The sequence below is a fragment of the Takifugu flavidus genome, chromosome 1 (assembly GCF_003711565.1).
Source record: "Takifugu flavidus isolate HTHZ2018 chromosome 1, ASM371156v2, whole genome shotgun sequence".
Taxonomy (NCBI): domain Eukaryota; kingdom Metazoa; phylum Chordata; class Actinopteri; order Tetraodontiformes; family Tetraodontidae; genus Takifugu; species Takifugu flavidus.
Genome location: NC_079520.1, coordinates 24,931,756 through 24,952,995, shown reverse-complemented (window position 1 = coordinate 24,952,995; position 21,240 = coordinate 24,931,756). Strand labels below are relative to the sequence as shown.

The window sequence follows — 21,240 nt, the reverse complement described above, 5'->3', positions numbered from 1 at the left end:
GCTTAATGCATAATATATTTACATAACCTCTCTCCATTTGAATAACTGAACTATTTTTTATTAAGGTCAGGCAGTTCATTTGAATTTGACAATAAATCCCAGGCGTATATCGTTCCAAAAGCCCACAGAATGTAGAATGTATGCAATCATATACCACAATATAGCTGCAGACGCATGCTCCCATAATTAAATGGCATGCATGTGCATGCTAATGCTGCATCAGCTATGGTATTTACTCTTAATTAGAAGTTCTTTGATTGTCTATGGAAAGAGCATTAATGACACAAGATAAGCATGAGAAGATTGGTGAGATTAACTGTTCTCAGCTTTGTTTCACCATCATTAATCACACTGTGTAACTGCGGCGATTGTTTACATGGCATTCATTTGTCTTCAGGACACATTTAAGCTAACGTGTTGCATGATATTCCAAATAATTGAATAAAACTTGGCGTCTGAGGTCAAGTTGGCACCAAGAAATACATGGATTTGGTTTAGGGACAATGAGCTAACTCTGAGAGTAAGATTGGAATGTGGAGATTTATTATAGCAAGAAAAACAACATTAAGGTCGAAATCTGACAACAGAAATCGGTCCGTCCAAGGAAAAAACGAAGATGGTGGTTTGAATTTACTGACTGCATTAGCAGGCTCCTTTCAAACCGAGCATTGTGCTGTCTCATTGTCAGTGGCAAAAAGTTATTAATGGTGCAATAAGAGGAGGCAAGTCTGGGCACACAATATTCTCTTCTCTCTCAGGTTTTGTAATGACTTTTTGCAAAATGGAGAGCAGCTTGCTATTTCTCATCACAGCTTTTTTTAAATTATAATAAGGGGAGGAGGTGTCGATAGATGCTTGGTTAACAGGCAAATCACCAGCTAATCACGTGTATGACTGCTGAACCAATTTACCCATTAAAAAAACTCTTTGGCATATTGCATACTGGAGCCTCGAGCTTGGTGTTACTTTTGTTCTCTATCTTGGGAGGGTTTTACTGAGCAGGTGGATGTTAGGAATCAAGGATGTTTTATAGGAGAAAAATGTACACTTGTGGCCAAAGTTGGTACTACAACCACCGTCAAAATACTGTGGAGTGGTATCTCCCCCAGCGTTGCTAATGTTAGCAATGATGAGATGAATTTTTTTTCTCAAACAATTTATTTTCTAGCCAATTCAGTGACCCACTTTGGCGTTCTCAAATTCTTCTCCACTTTCAGCCATCTCCATCTTTCAAAGGCATCTCTTCCACAGATCCGAGTTTAGTTTCTGACGTTGGGAATCATTTTGAGGTTTCGAGGCCATTTAGGTTTAGTAATGTTTGGAATGGAAGCTTAGTGGTAACTGGCAACCTGGATGCATTCCTGACTCCGTGAGTGGTTAGATCTTTAGAGGGCGGAGCTACAGACCCAAACAGAAACATGTAAACATCAACATTATTTCCGGGCTGAGGCTTGGTTTTTGAAATGAGAATATTCTGACTGGATTCCTTTTTTCAGTCATATATTTGAAATTAACACGATTCTTTAATGAATGCTGACACATCAGAGGGTGCTTGAGTCAACTTTAAATACATTTCTAACATACGGCTTCTTTAAAACCAGACAAGGAAAGGGGCTCGGAAAGATACTGTCGGTGCTTCTCGGCTTTTATAAGGCCAGCTCTCTTTTAATCAGAAGAATTGGCCAACCTTCGATGCTGCTGGCGTCTTATTTGAGTTTCAGTTCTGGGGCGATTGTCCAAAAAGGTCAAGTTGCAGTGGAAGTTATTATAACACTAAACTTTAGTTTTCCATTTCCTCCTTCTTCCCTCCTGTGGTGAACAAATCGGCCGGTGTGCACCCACAACACCACCCGACCCTTTTGTACTATTGAATATGAATCAATACACATCCATCCCCCCCACTGCTGATTTTTTTCCCCCCCGATATTGATTCCACGCATGAGCCTGCACAATTTACCACAAAACAAATCGCAGCCGTGAATTTGACAGTGCCGCTACGAGGAGCGCTCATTGATTTCTGGATGGTGGCTGTTTGGCTCCTCTACACAGGAGAGACGAGGGTTCGCTGTTTGGAGGGATGCTGCTCAGCTAATTGCTATATTCTACTCAGAAACTTAACATGACTTTTTCTCAAGTGTTCAGTAAATCCTGCACCCCCCCCCCCCCCATCCACACCCCTACCACCCCTTTCCCCTCCAAACACCCCCCCTTCCCTGGGGATATGGCGCATCAGCAAAATTTGTCCCGCAGTGTGTAGTGACACTGCAGTGACAATGCAGCAATATTCCCGTCTTGTTTCAGAACAAATTACCAGCAGTCAGCCATTAGAGAGCACACACACACACACACACACACACACACACACACACACACACACACACAGACACACAGCCCCTTGGGATGTGTTTCAATAATAAGTAGATATTAATTTAATTGAATCCTAATGGAGTGGTTATAGGGGGGTGGACATAATAACTGTACTGTTATATGACTTGGGCTATGGTGACAATATCAACGAAGTTGATTAACGCCACATTGGTTTTGTTTTTCTTTTAACCACACTGTTCTTTTAGTACTACGGAAAATAAGGACGTGACAGTTTAAACGCATTTTGCCATCAAAATAAGGATATAAGGAGCTGCGTCACTGAGGTATTGTGATGCTTTTATTTTTTTATGTCCTTGTAATTTTTTCAATTTCTTTTCTTGCAGAATTGCAAGTTTTGTTTCCCTAAACTGATGACATGAATGGACTTTATACAGCAGAAGAAGTGCCACGGACTCACCTGGGCCCACACTGCTTTTTTTGGTGGTTTTGTTTCTGTGTCATCCTTTTCCTTACACACTTTTCCAGTGGATTTATAACCACACTTTCTCTTCTTTTCCTCCAGGGTCAGATCTGGCTAGAAAAACCACCTTAAAAGATGATTCTTCCCTTTTCTTTTGAGTGGAGTAAAACTGTATTCTGCAGCCGACGCGCTAAAAGCAGGCAAACAAACAGGGGCAGATTCATCAGCGGCACGGACACTGGGTGTTACTCAAAGTTTAACAGCTGAACTCATTTTAATCCGAAGGGCGAGAACGGATCAGAGGGGAAGCCAGAGCGCTGAATTCATCTTCAGTGTAAGACACCCGCAAATCCCACTCGAGTGATCGAAATATTGCAGCAGCTTAACAAATGTGCTGGAAAAGAAAGTCTTTGGATTTTCTTATATGAACTGCAGTTCAAGTTTGAGGATTTTTTAATGCAATCACAGCTGATTGGGATTCCTCTTTTGCATATTTTCGGCTTTATTTGAACGTGCCGCGCCGCCCAGTCACTCTGGCTTATTTGTTTTTGCACCCCTCAGATTCGGATCGCGTCCGCTCTATTAGGAGATTCTGACCGAAGCAGAGAGCGAACCAGCAGGGAAGCTTTGTCCATAGATCTATATTCCATAGCTGGAAAAAGTGGATTTGCTTTGTGTTTCGGATCAGCCATGTTGAGTCCTCTGTGTAATCTCTGTGGGGCTCTCAACCCCATCACCTCAGCAGATTGATTGTATCTTACTCCAGACAATGGCATCAATGAATTCAAGGAGCCCCCGTCCCAAAGCAGACAAAAATGGAGTCATTTGCATGCAGGTGACATGTTCAAAAAGGGGCAAAGTAAGATGAATCAAAATGCAATTCATCAGTTTCCCAGTGCTTTGACCTAATTACCTAGCTTCCTTTTTCCACGCCAGCAAGTCGCATCATATTGGTTTGGATGGGAAAGGCTGCTGATTCACCACTTCTGTGTCCTGACTTAAATTAAATCTACCGTGCATTAAAACACTCTCAGCCATCCCTTGGAAGTGCACCAAAATCTCCCTGTTCATCGATCGCACATATGGGCGAGCGGCTTCCTCTCCGGGATGTTGTAGGGGTTCAGATGGTATCGTCTTACATCCTCATCCTGACCACGGTAACCATGGCGCACGGACCTGTCGGGCAGGAGATCATAACCGCGCGGACCAAACAGGCATCAGGCAAGAGGACGAGATTCACGACGGTGGAGTATTGATCCCCGAGGATATTTAAAATCATGTTTATGGGAAATTTCTGAGCTCAGCAAACCGTTAAACTGAGAGGAACATGTGCACGAAGGGAGGGGGGGTTGAAATTGCTTTTCAAAATTTACTGTCATCAGTTTCTTCATGGCCTGCGTTGGTTAAAGTGCTAAAATAAGAAGCAGCTCATCAGACATTCAGATATTTGTAAACGATGCCATTTGAACTCTACCAGGCCAGCTTGTTTGTTTCGGCCAGTCCTCCATTTTGCTTTGAGTTTGTGCCTGTGTGCCCTCGTTATCTGGCCCTCCAGACTCTCCTCTCACTGTGAGGCAGAGGAGCAGAAAGATGGCAGTAATTCATTGTGTGCCATGCCACAGGCTAAAGCCACCCGCCCTCCTCAACCCCCCGCACACACACCCATTACCTTCAGACTAGACTCTGCATCTCAGCGGGACGCCTCTCCCTTCCAGTCTGGCTCGGACCCACCGTACTCCGAGGGAGGGTAAGGGTTAGTGGGCGACCCACTTTGGTTTCTGTGGGCTCCGCTCGCACTCGGCCGGGCCACTCCACTCCGCGTCCAGGGAAACAGCATAAACGACGTCAGCCTCACAACAAGGCTGTGTAAGGCGTTGGTCCCTGCATCCCAAACCCTAGACCTGGTTCCTGTAGCAGCCTTCACATCTGGAAATATTCCTGCACTAAAGACAGCATCATCAAACTACACCCGATGGGATAATTCTGCACATCTTTGTAAAAAAATCTTTTAAAAACCCACATTTAAAATTATATATTGTTAGTTTACCTGTATACTTTTAAGGCCATATACATTTAAAGCCAAGTTTTGGTACAGTCATATTTTTGTTTCAATTACAGCCCGAGATGAAGGTGCATGCCAAACCGAAGGTATTTTAATGTTTGCGATGATAGACAAGATCTCTTATTTTTTTGGCAACATTCCCACAATGCCTCATTTGTTTCCCGAGCTAGCGTAGGGTTTGTTTTTATCTTTAATTTGACATTTTTTTGTTGATGATGGGAGCCAAAGAAATATCCTATTAACAGGCTCCCTCCTATCTCCCTACATAAATCACTGACATGGAAATGAAACAATTCTGACTTAAGGGGATACGGATAGAGGAATACAAATTCAGAAACATTACAGAGGCATTCATCCTTCCCTACCTCGTCCTCCTCCTATCGCGTACAGGCACTACAACAATCGGAACAACTTCTGAATGGTTAATTAGGAATGCAACAAGAGACTGACAGAATATTAAAAGGTGTGAGTGTGTGTGTGTGTGTGTGTGTGGGGGGGAATCTATGCCTGAACGTTCACGTGTGTAGCTATTATACACACCACAACCGCTTCCCTTCTGTTGATGCCAGAGCAGATAAATCACCGTCGACACACTTGTCAATAAAGAGCCACAGGAATTTTGACCTCACTGATGACAAATCTTTATAGCAGCTTTTGCTTTAATGGTGTTGTGGGTAATTCATGCCATTTTACACACAAAAAAGGCTTTCTAATATGACATGCTGATACAGTACATGGTACTGAGTGTTGATGTTGATGGTTCTCGATTATCCGACCCAAAGTTGCGGCAAATCCGCCAAGTCCGATAGTCAGGAAGGCTGAAGCGAGAGCGGCAGAATGAAGGTGTGGTTGTCACCAGTGCGCCCACACTGGTAATAAATGATCATTATCATAAAGCCTCATTATTTCTCAGTGGGCTGGATGAGATCCCAGCTGTCAGATGGTCTTTAACAGATCAGATGCTGACAGCTGGAGCCGCTTTAATGTTTTTTGTCTGCATGTTTAGTGGCTCCATAAAAACAAAACACAAAGTATTAAGATCTATAACTGGCAAAATCAACAAGTTTTATGGGAAGATGGGACTGGGCAAGAAGGGCTTTTCTTCTTCTGTTGTATGTTAGATAACCTCAGGGAATGATCTAAAATTCCTTGGGAGCTGCTTCTGGAAACTATTGTAGTCCTGCTCACTCCGCTAGTTTTGGTGCCGCTGCTGAAATCATAGTTTATATTGGTTTATCGCACAGTCAGCCCAAAACTGACCCATGAATTAACAAACGGACGTGTGCATGGCCGATAGGTGTAGCCTGGAGGGCACCTGTAAACTGGAGAAAACCCATGAAGGCCTGGAATGTTTTTTCACCGAGGTGAATGTGGTAATTTAAAAGAGTCCTTAAATCACCAGCCCTTGTCCACTCAGTCCAAGAGAAAATTAGTGTGCAGCTCCAAACAGGCCGTATCATTTCACATGATTCCATGAGCTACCTCTCACGTGCAGTAACTTAAATCTGTCACTTTCTTCTCTGTACTTCCTCTGTACCATATGTTTTCCTGCAATTCGAGTCGAATCTGAGAGCTCCACCCCTGTAACCACTCTGGGGAGACTGCAGCTGCAAAAACACCAAACACACTGATTGTGCCTGTAGAGCGCATAGAAAATTCAAACTATGCTGAGAAATAAGTTACAAATAAAATAGCACAGCTTCCATAAGCAATAGGTTGCCATCCAATGTGATGTGAGCTCAAGTGAGCTCCTTCTTTAGGTGGGAGGGCGATGATGATTATAATATGGCCAATTGAACGTGTAGGTGTGCTTCAAGTAAATGGTGGATGTGGGTGAAGGTCTTGATCAAGTAGAAGAAGTGTGATCCAGAAAGCTTTTGTAATTGCCTTGAACAACAACACTCTGATCCCTTAAAGGTTAACAATTGTCCGTGGACTTTGCGTCTGGTTCCTTTTCTGACTTTTGCGAATCAGAACGTATTTCAGGAGCAACTGACATAATAAACACCATTATCGACCGGTAAAAAGCATAATTAAACTACCCAGGCAATTTTATAGAGGAGGAGAGGGAGGAGGGGGGAGCAAATCTGTGGCGCTTCCGCCAACTAAGGCTGCAGATTAAGCAACTTTCCCTTTGGAGAAATTAACTGCTATGCGAAGCGGAGATAAAAGAAGTGACAGGATATAGAAGGCTGTTTGCCTGTTCAGAGGGTTTTGCCATGCATTAAAAATCATACTGTTAAGCTCGCTGACAGATGCTAATGAAGCCATGTTTACATTTTTGATTCGCTGCCTAAACAAAGATAAGACATGGTCTCAGAAAAACAGCAAGCCCCTGCAATCCAAACACATCCATTGAGTCTGTCACCAAAGACGTGACAGCTTTCTTCTTTACTAACAACAATGAGCGGCTCATTTCCATATTAATGAGAGAGGAGAAAGGCAAGTAGATGGCGGTGGCGGTGGGGGAGTGCGGCTGAGCTCAGAGGGAGCAATGTCGCTTCTTGTTGTCTTGGCACCTATTGACAAAGTCTTCAAATGGGTTGTTAATGACCAGCCTAAAACACATGGAGCAGCCTGTGGAGTAATCATATCAACATGTTGCATTTGCATATCACGCCGTGCACTGCTGCCGTGCCTCCTCTGTGGGTGTTCGCCTGCCACACATCACGCGTGTAAACTGATGTGGGGGCACTTACTCATCAAAAAGGCTGCATAGAACACTTAAAACCATGTATAATAAGGCACTTCCTCTGCACAGAGGAAGCAGCCTTCAATACACCCGGAGAGTGAATATTGGATTGATCCTTTAGGCAAAACATCTTTGAGATTCAAATTGCTTTTAGTCCGAATGTCCAAACTAAATGTGTATCTACATAAATATAAAACAAATAGAAATGGTCAGACTCTCAAAAGGATGATTACACAGACATCCAGTCTTTCCTGGAGTTTCTGGTCATACAACAGGCTCAAGTGACGTTTGACACAATTTATTTTACAAGTTTGAAATGAAAGTGTGAAGTAAAATGTGTACTCAACAACCTGATACAAAATTATTAGCATCACTTATAGCTGCATTATTCTACCTTTACTATTATGACCTCTTGTTCAACTCATATTAAGAAGTGCTTTAAAACAGAATTCCGTCAACTGTTTAAATGTATGCTCATGTATTAATTCAAGATCTGACCTTAAAAAAGAGCCTCATTTAAATTTGTTTAGTTATTTCTAGGGATTAAAAAGGCTAAGGAGAATTAACTTGGCATTAACGACTTGTCACTGCACTCATTTAAAAAAAAGAGAGATGTTTTTACGCTGCACCTCTGAGAGGCGACACCGAGGCCTGATCTCCCAGTTCATAGTGCATGTCATTAGTCTCCTAAATTACAAACATCGTTAGGAGAATTGATTCAACTTAGCCTCCTGGGGGGCTCGAGTGTGCCGTTCGAACTCATTTTCAGTGCGGTGTCAATCCTATTTCACAAGTTCAAGCCGACCCGTTGGGGGTATGGGTTGTTCACCCCCTCTTTATCCTTACAATGTGAGGCCCTGCCACCTCATTAGCAACAAGAGAGCTCTGTGTGTGTCTGTGTGAGTGTGTGTGTGTGTGTGCGCGCGTGTGTGTGAGGGCCTCAGTGCTTATTGGGTTGCTGAGTGGATCATGTCAGTGTGGCACACTGACCTCGGCAATAATCTTAAAATAGTCCCTCATTGTTGAGGTCTGACAGCCAGGAGCAATCAGGTCGCTTTTTATTTAACAAAGAAACACGTATATGTTCGCGCTTTCATGCTACAGAATTTCCTTGAGTCACTAATTTTGAAAAAAATAAAAAAGTTAAAGGACCAAAGCAAAAAAAGAGCAGGTGGGAAGAGCACCAACTGTAGCGCAACGCGGCCCTGGTGCGATGCAAACGACACTAATTCCAACCTATGTAAGAAACATGATGGGGGTGGGGTCCCTTTAATAATTCATCCAGAGATTGATAGATGTGTGTCTCCAGGGGCGACTGTGGATAACATATTGCCTGCCTCTTGGCTGTGGAGTCTGGCTGTGAAATTGTAAGCATTGAGACCAGGGTCAGAGTTCAACATGAAAGGATCAGAAACCAGTGATACAATGAATTTGGACCTCCAATGGCCTTCAAACCCTTCAACGATCCCCTCCATGGATGCATCGGCCCACAAATAGGAACAACCTAGGTGTTGTGGGTACTGTGTTTGCTAGATCTGGCCACTAGGTGGCGTTTTGTTTGAAATTCAAAAAAAGAATTTAACTTCTATTTTAAAAGTACTTCAAATCCAAATTAGACAGAAGAGGATTTACTTTCATAGTGACACCTAATTTTGCCAAGCTCTGAAAGCTGGCTCGCAATAAATCAATGGCCATGTGGAATCGGCCGCGTTTTATGTTGACACCGCCACGGATCCTGTCAGAACATTATTGATGCCTAGTTTTTTTCGATGTAAAATGTTAAGAGCATGTCGCACATCTTACCAGAGTTCTTGAAATTGTAGCCAATGAGAGCGCAGGATGGGACAGTGACACAGCATTGAATGCAGGTCACTATTCTGCACATGTTCCATATTCTCTACAACAAGAACTCTTTCAGAGATAAACACAATATCGCTGGCTGTCGCCTCCGGATGTCAAGGTAGCCGCTCAGTTATTGGCTGCAGGTAGCTGTGTACACCTCGGCAGCAGGAGTAGCTTCTGACCCTTGGCTGTATTTTCTGTCTTTTCCATCTGTTGTTGTGACTGACTGTATTTTAGACTAAATGGTCCCGGCTAACAAATGTGTCACAAAAGGTCGTTCAAGCGTTGCAGCCCCCGCGCACAAAGGAGCAACACACAATCAGTTATGTTAGTGTTTCGAAAATCCCTAACGTCGATTTTCTTGCAGACAATATGCAATCTTTCTGATGCATCAATAAAATTCCGGCTGTGAGGCTGAAGAACCCGATTTGGCCACGCTCCCTTTCAGCGTCATTATTCCACCGAGGGGCTCTTCGCCGTGTGCTACGTCTCTCCGATCGTGCTGACAAAAGGTAGACAATCGTTGATCACAGCTCAATACTGGAGTCGAAGAAGGTCAGGCCGAAAGCAGAAGTCGAAAAAGTAGGATGTAGATAATTGAGCCCCCCCGACCGGCACCTCCTAACATAATCTGCAGCCGTTCATTTGACCTCATAGCGCGACCGCGCCGGCAGACATTAAAGACAGAATGAGATGCAGATGCGCTCTGATGAGGTTTGTATCGACGGTCGTCCTTCGCACAACAATTTCCAAGAAAGGACAGTAGAAATCAATCATGTGATATCACCCATGACCCCGCGCCTTTTGAAAAGTACCGAGGGGGAATGGGATGTGGGGGGTGGGGGTGGAGGGTGTCACATGCTTTGCCACATAGTTGTGTCGAATCAGTAACGCATGCATGGGTGAGCCCTCAGTGAGTAAGCCTACAGAAACCGCTGAATTACTTGCAGAATAACATCGATCTAATGGCATATTCGCCCTCATTATTGTACCATGACCGTGGGATTAAATGACACTTATTAAATCAGGATTAGCAGATTCTATGATAACTGCTTCGTGGATAATTTCTTATTCTCAGGTAACGTGTGCAGTGGAGTTTTCCGCGCATTTGTTTAAATAAAGGGTCATCAGGAATGCACAGGCCAAGTTTTTCACCAGACTTGGTACATATATTGGACAAATACCCTGCTTGTTAGTGATGAACTTTACACACACTTCCGTGTCGTTCGATGCTACTTGACATTCCAGAGCCCTTGTTTACAAAGGTGGACCGTTGTCATCCCGGCATGATGGAGGCCGAACGCGCCGGGAAAAATGCCATGTTGCGCCGACACACCGGTAAAAACGCTGGAGCACTTTAAAACAGGCGTTTTATTTTGCAAGAATCGGGGCTTCGTCTACTTCAAGCACTGCACCGGCTGCAGTTCTGCTTACATTAAGAACTTTAGTGGCATTCGGGGAAACTTCAACCACAGCGCGTGGATTTTTAGGGTCCTTAAAGGACTTTAAATATGCTCAGATCTTCACAGCTCCACCGACGAACACACAATCACATATTCCATCACCCTATAGATGAGATTTCTGATTTGGCTGCATCATGTTTGCTTATGAGAAACAGAAGGTGTGTAGTTGTTGTGGAGGAGGAGGGGGAGGAGGAGGAAGAGGAGGAGGAGGAGGAGGGAGGGGGCTTCTTCTTGGTTTATGTCATTGGCTTAAACGACCCAAGACCCCGCCTTGATGAAAGCAGGAGAGTTCGACAGTGTGTGTGGAGGGAGAGAAAGAGGGGGAAGAGAGGGAGAAAATAAAGCGGTGGAACAGTTAGACAGACAGCTACTCGGCGTTTACGCTCGGCTTTAATAAACTGAACGCGTTTCAAATCCTGCAGCCCGCTCGTTTCCAGCCTGTCAGCCCTCCTCTATCTGCTCGCTTCTCTCTCTCACCCCCTCTTTTCCCAGCGACCCGGAGGATTAACAAGGTGGAATCAGAATTACTCCCAAATCTTCATGAAACATTTCTCCCCGAAGAAGAAGCGGATGATGCTGCCGCCGCCAACGTGTGCCTGAAAGAAGTCGGCTCCACAACTTGCTTTTTCACATCGTTCAACCAGGTAAGACCGCGTTTATTTCATTTGTTAGATTCCCAACAGCGGTGCTGGGGGTTTTTCCCTCTTTCTTTTCGAATTCGGTCGTGTTTCTGATGGGAGTTGGGATACGACCGCCCGCCCGCCCTCGGAGCTTCCAGGTCCGCATACTGACCATGTGTGTCCACCTTACTGCGCCATGAAGATGGAGGGGGGAAGAGAGGGAACCGTCGCGGCGGGTTGCACACATCAGGGATGTTTTAGTCGCCTAAAAAACGCAGCAAACTGTCGAATGTGGACGGGAAAATAGCGAGCAGCCTCGCCGTTCACGTCCCGCAGGGGTATCCGGGATTTTTGGACGCAGCGGGACTCCGCGGAGGAGTGTGTCGGTTAAAAGAAAATAGGAAGTGCTTTGCGGAGTTGTGTTGGTGTGTGTGTGCGTGTGGGAGAGAGTGCGTGTGTTCGTAAATCCTGCCGTGCTTCACACTTGAGTCGACTGAGTGGAGTTTTTGTCGGGAATAGTGAAAGACGTCATCGTCTGTAATCCTCACCGGTTCGCCCGTGCATCCTTCTTCTTCTTTTCTTCCTCTTCTCTTCTTCTTCTTCTTCTTTAGTTGAACACAAGCTGCACATCTGCTGCCCCATCACCATGTCACCGGCCCATGCGAAACGCGGCGCACTTTGTAACACTCTTGTCCTTATAAACTTATTTCTTTTCACATTAAGAGTCCCCGCATTTTGATCCCGAATGCCGCTTTTGACTTGTAGAGTGGAGATAAGTGAAGTCGGTGAGTCCTTATTTCCCTGGATCATTGGAGATAACCTCTTCCATCAGTATCCCCTGGAGGACTGGATTGAACAGACCCCCCCCACTAGATATTTATCCTAATTGTTACCACGCTGTTCCTACAACTGACTACAGTTTGTGCTCAAAATCTATCACTAAAATGCAGCTTATGTTTACAGCCACTTGTACAAATGGGCTGCTAATTGTCTTGTGCTCACTTGTTAATTAGACACAAAAATATTCTTTTAGGCTAATTAATTTGCTGATTGCTCCGGAAATATGACAGCAAAACTGATATTGGGTTAATATAGCAGCTATCCTTATCTCTCATACTTTTCAGTTAATTACCCGTATAAGGATTTGACCGTATCCATCTTTCCCAATACAAGAACTCCCAAATTGGTGTCTTTAAGCTAAAAGGGTTGTGACCTTGGAGAAGCTGCCCTTTGTTTACAACTGCTTGTATTAGATGAGGAAAGGGGGTGTGCGCCTTAAGTAATATAGGGCTGCTACAGATGTGTGCGGCCTGGACATCTGCTCTGTTGTTGGCTATTGTCGAGGAAGCTGTTAAGATGGTGGGCAGCGCTGCGCAACAGAGCCCTCTTGTCAGAAAGCTCCATTAAACTGCTCCGGTCACAAGTGCAGAAGGGATATGGTCATAACGTCGAGCAGTGTTCCTTTCCCCCCTCACATTCCAGGTATATTTGCAACCCTTGCTGCGCCACAGTGGAGTTCTTTTTCTTCCATGGGACAATCAATTCTTCTTTTACAGCCAACAGAGTTGCCATAGATAACTTGAATTTTTTTTTTTTTTTTTTTGCAGAAACTTGACTTTTTTCAGCTTATTTTTGCTCATGGAGGCAGTCTTAGGAAATCAGGATCGCTGAGAGGGGAAATTGAGTAGACTCGGTTAGTCGACCCCGTGAAGAGCGTGCCCTCTGCCACCCTCTCCTGTGTTGCCGAGCAGCGCCCTATCACTCAAGGCAATTGAACGTCTCAGAGGGGACCTCTGTGAGCCCCGTGCAATATTTATTACTATCCATCATCCCGAGAGTCTCGCTGTAAGGGTGAATAACAGAGGCTGCTAAGTTCTGTGTTAAAAAGTTCCCCTTGCCAGTGACCATTAGATGGGATTTATGGGAGCAGGCTCCCTGGAAGTGCTGTGGAAGCACGGCAGAGCATGTTTTAAGAGCTGCTGCGTACCCGCTGGGCTCTGGTGCCAAATGTGTCACGAGATGAAATGAAATTGTGGCCGAGGAAAGCGCTGCAGTCAACTTCTCTGTAACTTCTCTTTAAGTGTGTCTTCCTTAAAGGTTTTGTTTGGCGTCATTATTCATTTATGAAACTGTCAAAAGAGCAAAATTGCCAAACACTTTTCTGTCAAATATTTCACTGCAAATTGGGGGCGATGAAGCTAGCAGGCAAAGCTAATTAAAGTGTGATCTAAGATCTGTGACATAATTCAGACTTGATTACCACTATAATGCAAATCATCTTATTTATGCAGTCGGTGCTACAGCGCTGATACATTGTACCAGAGTATCTCGAACACAAGAGAAGGGGGTTGCATGGAAATAAGTGTATCTGGGAGTCCTCGCTACTTTCTGGTATCGTTTGATCCACCAGAGATGAGACAGGCTCTCTGTCTTTCCTCTCTGTTTTGATATTGTTGATCAGGTTTGAAAACAGTTGGGATAAACCTGGAAGCAAAGGGAAGCTGTACGGATGGAGCATAGTTAGAACCCTTTGCTGTGCTCCTTCAATTTGAATATGAGTTTTTAATTGGTCTCTGAAGGCCAGGGGTTCTCTTTTCCTGCCGTCCGCGAAAGTGTCTGCATGATGCGACTGCACTGAGCTCGAGGAGCCCGAGAGCAACGGTGTTCATTTGAAGCCCAGCGAGCACGCTCATTATCTCCAACCAAAGACAAGATTGATTTAGCTGAAAGCCAGGGTAATCTTTGAGAGGGGGGGGGGGAAATGCACGGAAAAAGAACTAAAAACTGATCAAGACGGCAATTCTTTGCCGCGGATCGCTTTTGGTCCAAGCGAATAACTTTAAACCACGGGAGCTGCAGCGGAAAGTACTCAATGTCTTCTACGCTCACAACAACTAAAGGCGCCATCACTCAAGTGGAGCTTCTCTCTCGTTCCTTCAGAACTCATCTAACCGTTAGAAGTGCTATATTGAAAAGATATCTCAAAGAAACATTTTACTTGTCATTCCCATTCCTCTGCTCTCCTGAGGCATCCGATGTTACAGAACGTTAGAAATTGCGCAATGCCCGCGTACGCCAGTTTGGCGTCGCCGTCAGATTTTTCCGCTGTCATCACTTATTCCCTCATTCCTATAATTTCATTGACAGTGGCAGCGATTGTGTTTTCCAGTGCTTCACAGGGGTGAAAGATAATTTGTGCACTGAATGTCTTTTTCATGGTAACTGGGAAAGTGGAACCCTGCGCTAGCACTATTCTTTGCGCCGTACAAAAGGACGAGATCCAGCGATAAGGCTCGCATAACAGATCTACAGTATTCTGTAACACAAACAGATGTATTTTAGTCTGGCTGAACCTCATGTGGTTCTGAATTGGCCAGCAGATAGGAATTTCTCCACAGATATTGGATTGTGTGTAACAGTCTGCGCTTTTATCTCACACTGCTCTACATTGGTATCAAGGGAGAGTGAGGCAGCCATGTAATAAAATGGAAATACATTGTCTTTCAGCCACGTAAAAGGTCATAGAACTCTTGTTCTTTGCTGATGTCGAAGAGGGTCCTGTTCACGTTGCGGAACAAGGTGGTCGGGCAAAGCTGTAGCGCAGCAATTAGAGTTATTAATTATTTTCTTACAACTTAATACTCTTTCATTTAATACATATTAATTGATGTGCTCCCGAATCCGCGCTCACATAATCCACTAAGGATTTCTCAAAGGCAAGCACAAAAGACTTTTATTATCTTAAAGAGGAAGTGGTCTTTGGGGAGGTAAAGTGCCCCTGCGCACTTCTGTCGTGCATTATGGAACGGGCGTAAGTGAAATGAAATTACAACGTATCATCGGCACGCTGAAGGATCGCAGTGAATAATCGCCCTGCCAGAGCTCTTGTTGTAACCTCACCTGTTCTTTTGGATTAAGGCGGGGGTTTTCAAAGTCCTTCTTTAAATAGTAAAAGGCGGTTTCAAGGTTAAACTCACGCAAGGCCAAATGTTTGGGGAGGCAGGATTAATTTCATGTCCTATAATGTGATTTGCAATAACTCCACCTCTTCTGCCCTTGGTTTCTTTGGAGATGTGCTCGCCTAATGAGAGGCGAGGGTGGGTTGGTGGTGGTGGTGGTGGTGGGGGGGGGGGGGTTCTACCGTCTGCATAAACCGTGGGTTCATTTGGCTCCTAAATGGAATTATACGCGATGATGCATGCTTACAAATTCATCAGCGGTTGCAAAACCCTCAGATGTAAATGCGGTGCACGCATTCTTAAGGCGTTCCCTCGTACATGCAATCGTGTAAAAACAGTTGCAAGCGGGCAGTGCACGTCCAGTTAATTCACTGTACACCAGTTGCGGGGGGGTTGTTTCAGTACACAGAAGAGGTTCGTGAAGCAACCGCCCGTCTGTATCTGCATACCTTCCCCTTTAATGTGTGCATTATCAGATGAATTTGAAGAAGCAGAAGGAAACATCACAGCATATTTGCCTTCTGATTAAATCAGAGATGGAGGGTGTCATTGGTAGTCAGTGAGTGGGTGGGCTGCAGGCTTTTCTTGAGGGTGATATAACTGTTAGCGCTTTCTCCCCACTGCGCCTTCTGTCATTCTCCTTTTGCATATCTCGCTGCTGCCACACGATTGCGGACATATAACATACTTTTGAATACTCCTTGAAGTTTTAGGAATTTAATCATTTGTAATGTGAAATGTATTTTTTTTTTGCACAATACAGATAACTCACCTTTAATTAAATGATTAATTGGAGCGTTACAAAGTAGCCTCTGTACTGCGTAAGCCATATTTGCTCGGCAAATTTTAAGCTTTGGAATGTTTTATTCAGGAGTTTGCCAAATATTTGTGTTTCTGGATTTAGTCACATCAGTGTCTGTTGAATGGTTTTTTGCAAAAGATTTCAAGGTGCTAGCAACAGTTTTCAGCTCACTCGGAGAATAACCGGATGCAAGTTTGGGAGTCGACATTTTTGCAGGAAATCTGACCAGTCGCCACTTAACAGGAATGGTTAAAGATCGATATTGTCGTCTTCCTGCGTTGTTTGAACAGAAATATCCCCCTCCTTAAAATGTTCGACTGCTAGTATAAAATTCCTAAGTGCTGTGCCTTGGGATTAATTTCTGCATGTTTCTGATAGAAAAGTGGTTACTGGAGCTGACAGACAAAGCTAAAATGTACCATGTGACTGAGCTCCTCTAGCAAAAGCTGGTTTTGTTTCCTGCCCTTAATATCACGTCTTGTGACTTAGTCTCTATCAGCGTAATTTCCCCGTAGTACCTAATTTGATACGAGCAATTCGCTCTATGTACAGCTCCTCTTATAATCTGTAGACCACATGTGCTTCGAGCCACGTGACATCCATGTATTTTCACCTGACAATGTAGAAAATTCACAGCATCCTCCACCCTCCCCATCCCCAGATCCCACCCACCACTGTGGTGAGTGGAACTAAAGAAAGACAAAATGGTGGGTGATGTTCTGTGGGGAAAGGGGGGGTTAAAATTAATGACAAAAGAGTAAATTGTCCGCCCCGAATGTCAGACTATATGTGTGATTCGCTCGATTTAGCGTTGCCTTATTTATTTTCAAGTGCTTCTTTTCACTGCTGCACATGGAAGCGAGTGAAATGGAAACTAGAGAGGAGACACCTTGACAGGTCATCGCTCATCAAAAGTTCAACTCTTTATTTCCTTTTACTGCGATGCTGGTGCTCAAACCACTCATCGGTTAGCCTTGAATAGTGCTACATTGTGAGAATGTTACATAAGTAAACGTGTAGATTTCTTACTTGGTCATTACTGATGGTGATTTATTGTGCTCACCTTAAAGGTGTTTGTATAATTCTGTATTAATAGACTGAAATTCGTTTGGAGAGTCCTTGGAGTTGCACTCCTGATCTTGCCTTTTGTTTTGTACCTGTCCCACGCAGCCTCATGACTTCAGTTCATTCTTTCCCTGAGTGTCGGGTAAGTGAGAGGAAACAAAAATTTTTCATCTTTTATCTTTACCTTGCTTCTTGCTGTCCCTCTTCAAATATCTATTCTATTTCCCGCTTAACCCCAGTCAAGGTCTCCTCGCTTATGTAATGTCTCTAAACATTTGTGCAATATTGCGGGAAGTCAGGCATGCCAAAACTGTGCAAAATGTCCCTCTGTGCACCCCGTAGAGGTGGGACAGATGGCAACCCTCGTTCCCGGTCTTGTAAACTGCCTGTGACAGGAGAGATGCCACATACGCAGCTGAACTCGGGCAATGCTAACTAGGGCTTTACAGACAGTGGTGGACACAGTTCCGTGCACACCCATTCCCAAGGTGCTTAGTGTCAGGACAATATAGCATCCTGCTTTAACCACATTGCCTTTGGATTTTAATTAAAAGAGTGTTAATTGATTGTAGTTAATGAAAAGGCAAATTTTTTTTTCCTAAATGCTCATGTTGCGGCCCCTGTTATCCCGCTTGTAGCTCCCAGATAACAGAAAATATCAGATTGCTGCTTTGGGTCCATCCATCACAGCGTTAAAGGTGACCTAGAGTTGCTAATTCAGCTTTTAATCACCAACACAGCAGAGTGTCGGGCACTTTCGCTTTGCCCCCCTCCATGTAACAACTCTCAGGGCAGAGTCCATTACTGAGTAAACAGACAGTGAAACGTGGAAGAAATGAATGAAGATGCCCAGCACACAACCCCCAGAGGTGAGATCAAATGGCAGGCCGGGTGATGATGAGGGATGTTTATGGTCTGGCACTCTATTAAGAGGAGGTCCTTCCCTGCTGGCGCGTAATGAACATCTACCTTGTGAAACGGTCGTTCCAAAGCCTTTTTTCCCCCTCTACTTACACTGAATTACCAACCGCTTTCATCAAAAAGTCTCCTAATTACTCTCAGTGGCGAGTCAGGCAAGTGCCCGTGATCGAAAGGACGGGTTTTATGGTAACTCGTCAAGGTGACTGGATTATGGCAATATTATCTGGGCTGATTTGAATAAATATTCCAGTGCCATATTTTCTTCTTTGTATGTTAATAGAAGTCAGCAATGTCCTCAGAGGATGATATTTTTGGCCGGAACTCTTGGTTTTTTTCCCCCCCCCCCCCCCTGTGTATATGGCAACGCCTCCTCCAGATGTCCCCCCCCCCACTGCGGGAGGCTGTGAAACACATGCAAAAGGCTTATTGCCTGTTACATGCACACACACTACACACGTACACACAAAGATCTCTGGGCGGGGGCACTTCAGCTGACCTGTTATGAAACAAGCCAGGAGCAATGATAGCAGAAACAAGACGGCCGAGCAGTTGCATGGTGTTTCTCTTAAGAGTTAAACACTGCTGTCAAAAGCAGCTGTGTGTGTGTGTGTGTGTGTGTATTGTTGGGAGAAAGGGGGCAAAACATCTCAGAAAGGAGAATGCGTTCGGAAATCACAGACAATGTACCATCTGCACACGGCAGGGTGTATGAGTGACACTGGACCACTGCTGTGAGGAACTATTGCATTGTTATTAAATGGCTGTTGCCTCACTGGCAGCCATATTAAAGCCTCAGATCCTCAGCCTGATGCAAGGCGGCAAGGAAGAGGGAAGGGAAAAAAGAGAGAAAGAACTAAGCCCGAACCAGTCTGGCCTTCTGGACATGGTGTCACGACATGCAGCTGCGATGGCACAGATTAAAAGTTGGCAGTACAAACGTCTTTAAAATAAAGAAGCGGAAAAAAGGATTTTTTTTCTCTCTCCGCTCCCTTATTTTTCTCTCACCTCTCTATCTCCCTCTCCCCATCCACCACCTCAATTGGCTCAACATCTTACACAAGGTGCAGCGAGAGGACAGCTTTTTTTCCCTACTTGAACTCTGTCTTAAGAAATGCAAATTTAACAGCTGAATTCACGCCAGGTCCTGTTTTGGGGGCATGAATTTTCATTTCACATTAAACTTTTCTGTGCGCGCACAAAAAAAAAAACCCCGACCTGGAACCTACGAGCAGTTCATGTGCAGAATTAATTAAATCTTCCATTCGCTCTGAAGCAAGATTTTCTTTTCATGGGTGCAGAGTCTGGATCCAGTCTCGCTGCAGTGACGTGTTGACTATTTGATGCTCCGTGCCCTTTGTGCACACTGTACTAGTGGCAGGCAATGCATGAAATGCCGCTGAAGTGTAAGAGTTGATTAGCTCCTCGCTCCCCCTCATCTCATTCCCTCACACTCAGGGCAGTAAAGCGACTCTTGAGATTGCGTGCACCGCTTACAGTTTCTTGTTAACTTTCTTCATGCCATACGTTATTAAAATGATGTGGGATTTGAATGCCGAGTCGCTGAATTGATGACTTTTTCTAGAGACTGGCGGTTTTTTGACTATTTTTCACCTGGAACATTTCAAATGTGTTCATCAGGCTTGCAACAACTCAGATAAAAATGGTAATCGGGTGCCTTCCAGGACTCGGATCCGCGTATCCGTTAAGATTTTTAAATAACTTGACTGGCGCCAGTGAAGCCGCTAACCATGGATGCCAGCGCTAGTCAGGATTTGACAGTGGCGAGTGAACTGCGTTCGGAGGAAAGTGAAATGCCCCCATGGTGTTATTTGATGGGGTGAGTGAAAAGTAAATATTATGTTTAATGTAATGAGGTGTGTACTGTGTCACTGAGGTGGGGCTTCCTGCTGAGTCTGCCTCACAGCATTAGAATCCACAATTAGATACTCAGCGCTCCAAAAAATGTGCGTTGAAGCCTCCTTAATTTTTGTGCTTGCTTGATTGTAATCGCGTCACATAATTGAATCATTGCCACCGTAACCTTTTACGTCTCCCACACAAAAATAATTTGTCCTTATTTATTTTTGAATGAAGTCGCAGCTGCTACACCCATTTTTTTTAAAAATTTTTTTCACTGTAGTGATTTTATTCTTTGGGAATGTGGTGCTCCAGTTTGCCTCTTCACACTGTAGTTATGATGCACCGATTGCAACATGTTGCGATACCGGCATCAGATATTGAGCAATATTTTATGAATTTGCAGGACTCAGTGATGTGGGGTTGGGGGTTGGGGGTTGGGGGTTGGGGGTTGGGGGTGGGGTGGCGGTAAAAGTGCCAGAAATATGCCTGTTTCCTGGCACAAGTTTCCAGGAGAATTTTTTTTCCCCCCTCCCGCTTGACAGAACCTGACATTTGGAAAGGTCTGTGAGCAGGATTTGTTTGTGACAGCCTCAAATTAGAGTGGCACAGAGAGAACAGGGAGGGATTGAGACAGAAAGTGGCTCCTGTTTATTTAAATGTCACTTCTACAAGGTGAATCTTTAAGCTTCTTTTTTCCCACCCCTAAGCGTTGCATGGAAATTTCTCACAATATGGAAACATATATCCTGCTATATTTTATTCTCTTTTTCCCCTCTCTTGTGGAGTTGTGGACGACAATCACAAACTATCCGTACGCAATATTAAACATTAATTTCTAAATTCTGTCCAAAGTTTGAGCAAGGAAATGGTAGACGGAGGTACACAAGCAAGGAAATGTAAAAAATCCTTGTACCGTAAAGCTAGTCATTTGTTCTAAACGCTGCGGCTCTTTTCTAGGAAGAAATGATTGAAAATACATGGCGTGTCCCTCGGCCAATTTGTCAGCCAGCCTCTTCATAACGAGCCACCAACAAAACCTAGGAAGGTGTCAAGCCCTCCATCTCTCTCGCTTGACAAATAGCTGATGACACCGTCGGATTCAGTCTTCACATGTCACGCCAGCTGCTGAACAAAATGACGAGCGCCTCTGTGCCGGAATTCTTTTT

At 44.4% G+C, this 21,240-nt stretch overlaps 1 protein-coding gene across 3 annotated transcripts in view; it reads left to right on the top strand.

Annotated features, from left to right (window-relative positions):
• Window positions 1–11,150: 11,150 nt before the first annotated feature.
• The window catches only part of LOC130527418 (C-terminal-binding protein 2), a 68,957-nt gene continuing 58,867 nt past the window's right edge, over window positions 11,151–21,240 (top strand). For 2 of the 3 annotated variants that reach the window (XM_057035961.1, XM_057035933.1), the window contains exon 1: window positions 11,151–11,491. The gene's annotated coding sequence lies outside the window, so the exon portion shown is untranslated. The remainder of the gene's footprint in view (window positions 11,492–21,240) is intronic. The other variant, XM_057035969.1, reaches the window with a different exon arrangement.